The sequence below is a fragment of the Chenopodium quinoa genome, unplaced genomic scaffold (assembly GCF_001683475.1).
Source record: "Chenopodium quinoa cultivar QQ74 unplaced genomic scaffold, ASM168347v1, whole genome shotgun sequence".
In the NCBI taxonomy this organism is placed as follows: domain Eukaryota; kingdom Viridiplantae; phylum Streptophyta; class Magnoliopsida; order Caryophyllales; family Amaranthaceae; genus Chenopodium; species Chenopodium quinoa.
In genome coordinates, this window is record NW_018743218.1 from 1,598,436 (window position 1) to 1,603,768 (window position 5,333).

Consider the following 5,333-nt stretch of genomic DNA (forward strand, 5'->3'; position numbering starts at 1 on the left):
AGTTTGATACCTCAACTTGGCCTGGAATTTGGGGATGATAGGGGAGCCCTACTTTATGGTGGACACCATATTTCTTGAGGAAGGCCTCAAGTTGCTTTTTCGCAAAGTGCGATCCACCATCACTAATTAGAGTCCGGGGCACCCCAAATCTTGAAAAGATGATCTTCCTTAGAAGCTTGAGGACTACTTTGTGGTCGTTGGTTGGCGATGGTATAGCCTCTATCCACTTGGTCACGTAGTCAACCGCAACCAAAATATAAGCATTTCCGCATGAGGACACGAAGGGACCCATTAAGTCAACCTCCCAATTATCAAATGGTTCAACGTTAAGGATACCTAATTGAGGCATTTCATCCCATTTTGTGATGCCTCCTGCCCTTTGGCACCTATCACACCTAGATATGTATCGTTGGGCATCACCATGCATGGTAGGCCACTAGAGTAGAGATTGAGAGATTTAAGCCACAGTTTTAGTTACACCACCATGTCCTCCACACGGTAGTGAATAGCAATGTTCGAGCACGCTCTTAATTTCATGGTCCGGGACACACCTCCAAAATATACCATCTCCAAATTGTTTGAATAATAATGGGTCATCCCAAAAATAACGCCTTACTTCCTTGAAAAATCTCTTCTTTTGCTGAGATGAGTATTGGTATGGGATAATTCCACTAGCTAGCACTAGTAGAAAAAACCAACTAGCCACCCCCCCCTTTAGCATCGGTTCTTGAAAATCGGTGCCAAAAGAAATGGGCGTGATTGGAAAATAGGGAGTTGGCACCGGTTCCAACAAAAACCGGTGCCAACCTTAAAAAAAAAAACAAAGAAAGCAATAGAGTTGCCACCGGTTCGCCTTAAACCGGTGCCAACTATAGTAATTAGCACCGGTTTGAACCGGTGCCATTAAAAAAAAAGTCCGGTTTAAGGCGCGTCTTTTTCTTCATTTGCTTGCTCTTTCCTCTTCGTTCTCATCTGATCTGCCTCTCTCTCTCCTCCATTGTAGCGTACTCGAATTTCTCCATTGAAGGGGCTTCTGAGCTTTCCTAACACTCCGTCTCTCTCCTTCGATCTCCTTCTCCATTAAAGGCCTCCATTCCTATTTCCTAAGTCTCTGAGTTATTTCATTGAAGCGCACTCAATGTTCTCCATTAAAGCGTTCTCCATTGAAGCATTCTCCGTTGAATCTAATTCTTGTATCCTCCATTTAAGCAGCTTCTAAGGTAAGTTGTTTGTTGTTGTTATCATCACATCAATTTCACAATCTAGGGTTTATATTTTATCTAATCTAATTTAATTATCAGTGCTTTAAGTTTAGGGTTCACAAATTCTTAGATTATGAAACATCATATCCAAAATAAAAGAAAATTATGAGCTTAATTTGATTATTGAATTGAATCAAGTATCCCTAAAATTATGTATTTTTCGAGATAATTCAGTATGAAATCAAATCTCTTTTCCCTGGGCCTAGGGCGGCCGCCCCTCCTGCCCTGCCTCTGGGACGGGCCTGATTGAATTATAATTTGGTGTTTCATTAGTTCCTGAAATGCTGGAGTTTTGCTACTGATATCTTAGCGGAGTAGAATGTTTATTGAATTGAGATAAGCATAGTTCTACTATTTTTTGTAGATTTGTTTACCTAATTTTCACATTATACATGTTTCGCAGCCCCTATTTCTCAACTGGTTAAGGTTTAACATTGCACATCTTGACTGATCAACCCTATCCCGTAGGGCATATACTTGTGTGATCTTCGTTGGCTCGTACTAATGTGTGGATGAGAAATGTGGATGAGATGAGAACATAAACCATTTGTTTGAATACTTTACCAAATTGCACAATGAATTTCATCGTATGTCTGTCATGACCAAGGATTACTTGCATGAATTTAACTCTGATGCAGATGCACAAGCAAATTTTGCCGTTAGTCTTGCTGGTGAGTTGCACTATTTACTAATTTATTCCATATAAAACCTTCCTACTCTCTGGCTGACCAGTTTCTCTGCTATAACAGATGGTCAAGTTCAGGAGGTGTTCTCTTAGCTCAAATTTGTAAAGTCGGGTTTTGGAACCTCAATAGCAGAATCAGTTAGCTGCTGCATACCTTTTTGGCTTTTCATCTTTTATTTATTAACTTTCAAATAATATTGCATACAGGTGAATAAGAAATTGCACATGCTTTTGGGCTGAACATACTCTAGAAAAGTCATCAACATTGTGGCCCTGTGACATTAAACTTGTAGTTTTACATGTCTAGCAAGAATTGACACCATGAAAACCACAAAAGTGAGATACAGTATGGAGAAACAAAACCTGATACTAAAAAGGTATTTCAGGTAGCATTAACAAGATCTCAGTAATCAGTATACTATATACATTAACATGTATAAAGTGAAAATTAGGTAAACAAATCTACAAAAAATAGTATAACTATGCTTATCTCAATTCAATAAACTTTCTACTCCACTAAGATGAGCCATAAGACCATATCTCAATTTGGTGTTTCATTTATTTGTTTTGAGTATGTCAGGAACGTTCAAATTGACACTTTAGTTTACTGAGGACTACCCAAATAAGCCTCCTACAGTGCGCTTTGTCTCTCGGATGTTTCATCCAAATAGTAAGTGCTAATTATTAAATTTTTGTATTCAAGAAGAATGCTTGTCTTGTTGCAGTGTATTATGTTCTACTTGTTACTGTTAAATCCCAGTTCTGGTGCTGAGCGTTTTATCTAGAGGCTTTTTGATGCATAATTGTATTGTTGTCATTTGTGTTTTAAACTGCCATTTGATCAATCGAATCTATATATTACAATTTATCTTTGGCTACATCAGTACTTCAGTGGAAGGATAATATTTTGGAATTATTAAGAAGACGCATAGATCTTAAAATTTTTGAAAATTATAAATTTAGACATATGACACATATCCTGTAATATATTACGTGATAACTGATACATTTATTTTTATATATTAGTAGAAATGAGTGGCCAAAGTGATACACGTGAATAGGGCCAAAATCAATGTAATACAATCTTAAAAGGGAGTATATAATTTTGGTTTGCTGGGTGTGGCTCAGCTTACTCAAAGATTAATCTTAAAAAAAAAAGGAAGAAGCTTACTAAAAGATTATGCACTCAAAGTTTTATGCTGCAATTTGCTTACTGTTCTTATCCAATTAGATTGCCTAGGCTTCGTGAATTTGCACAGAAGGAAAACCTCAAAATAGTCTCTATTGCAGATCTAGTAAGGTATTTTATCACTAATTTTTATCTGGATCATTGCACTTAAGTGTCATACCTTTTTCACATTTTCTTTGTGGAATGATATCACATATGTAGAAGAGACTAAGGTCAATGAGTGAAATTCATACCAATCTATGTAGTTTATTACATAGTTTATTTTTCTGCGTTTCAGCTTCTCTCCCATGCGGGGGAAAATAAAAACCAAAAGAACCAATTAGACTTGTATGTTAGAGATTAGGAACAACGAACCTTGTGGTGGTGAGCAGTGAACAGAGTATTCTTTTGCCTTTACTAGAATTTTCTGGAGAAGAGATCAATAATTAGTAAATATGTGCAAGGTGAAGCATAAATCTACTGTCAAGAATAATTGCAGAACAAGAATTATTGATGTATCTGGACTTCATCTATATAAAACTGTTGTGAAGAAACGTGAAATTCGGACATATTAGGACATGCTATTTGTGTTAGAGGAATTCAGATGTTATTTATTTTCTTCCTCTAATATTATTGGTAGCTAGATACTAGTACACTCTGGGACTGGTAGAAGTTCCGCTGAGCAGGGCGGTGGAATTGGAGTTGTAATACTTGTTTCTCATGGTGAATTTTGACAGTGTTTAGAAACAACCTCCATAGCTGTTAGATTATTAGTATAATTGAAGAGTGTTCATTCAATTGGAATTTGGAAAAAAACAAATGGAGAAGAATAAGTTAAGGGGCTCATTTATTCAGTATACTAGTTTATTATTTGTGGGCACCAGGCTAGATCTAAATTACTCTTTATCTCAACATTGATGAATATACTAAAAAAATTTAGGTGGTGAAGCTCAACATTCTGGTGACTTGGTGAGAATTCTATTTGTATTCCCGACACAAGCTTGATTTTCTTACTTTTTCCAGATCTTCATTATTTAAAGTCTATAGCTTGTGTATACATATTTCCCCCCATGCTTTTAAGCCTAATTTTCAGGTTTTCACCCCATAAGCTATTTGTCACTTTGTTACGGCGTTCTTTCTCAAACCTCTTCTTCAACTTTTGAGCTCATAAACTTTAATTATTTTGCTATTACATTCTAAAAGGTTTTTCTACGACTAAAAATCTATGATAAAAGGGTAAATGACAGGTTTTTTCTCCGTAAGTAAGCTGCCTTTGCTTCTTGTTATTTAGCTACTAATGTTTGATGGTGTGGTTGATATAACTCTTCCAAAATTTTAGTATGAAGTCTTCCATTTCTGGTTAAAAAAGGATGCTTGTTTGGAAATAAAAGCTAACTTTAGCAGATTGTAGCTGGAAACTATGTTGTTTTCCCTCGTTTGTTTGTCAATCACAAAATCAGAAAACAGCTCATTCCCTTATTTAGGGGACTTGAATGAAACCTGCATCTCTTTTTCGTCTTTCTTATATTGAGGCAAAGTGGTGGCTCTAAAATTGGTTAAATGATTTAGTTGATTTTATGATTTGCAGGTATCGGAGAAAAAGAGCCCAATTAGTTGAACGTTCTTCTGCTGCTAGGATCCCTACAACGTGGGGGCCTTTCACAGCTTATTTTACAAGTCATACCTAGACAGGGGTGGCAAATATGTAACTTTCTATATATGCAATACAAACATTTTTTTTGGACGAAAATTGTAATATTACTGCCTTTTTTAATGAAAATATGTAACTTTATATATATGTTAATGTTTATGTATCAATTTAACTGAAAAAAATGCAAATTTTTTTATTTTTTTTTTTGATTTTTGTAGGCTATTTTTGGCACTGGTTTTGACCAGAACCGGTGTCAAAAGTTTTATTAAAATTATTTTTTACACTTTTTGCACCGGTTCAAAGCAAGAACCGGTGCCTAAAGTTGGGTTTTTCGCATCGGTTCTTGCTTTGAACCGGTGCCAATAGTATTGAAAATAATAAAAAAAATTGCTCCTCTGAAGTTGGCACTGGTTAACCGGTGCCAATGCCCTTAGTTGGCACCGGTTAACCGGTGCGAATGCCTTTAGTTGGCACCGGTTTTGAACCGGTGCCAAATTTTTGGGGATTTGGCATCCCTCAAATCCCCAACGGTTCAAAACCGGTGCCTTAGGGGGGGGGGTTTGAACC

General features: G+C 36.4%; 1 long non-coding RNA gene across 3 annotated transcripts; it reads left to right on the forward strand.

The window, feature by feature from the left end:
- The first annotated feature begins 1,077 nt into the window (after nucleotides 1-1,077).
- Nucleotides 1,078-5,110, forward strand: LOC110734729. 3 transcript variants are annotated; one of them, XR_002513888.1, is made up of 5 exons: nucleotides 1,078-1,220; nucleotides 1,666-1,933; nucleotides 2,012-2,399; nucleotides 2,528-2,617; nucleotides 4,704-5,110. It is a non-coding gene; the product is annotated as an uncharacterized LOC110734729 (long non-coding RNA). The 3 variants fall into 3 exon arrangements; XR_002513889.1 differs by having other exon boundaries at nucleotides 2,012-2,324; XR_002513887.1 differs by having other exon boundaries at nucleotides 2,012-2,617.
- Nucleotides 5,111-5,333: the final 223 nt, after the last annotated feature.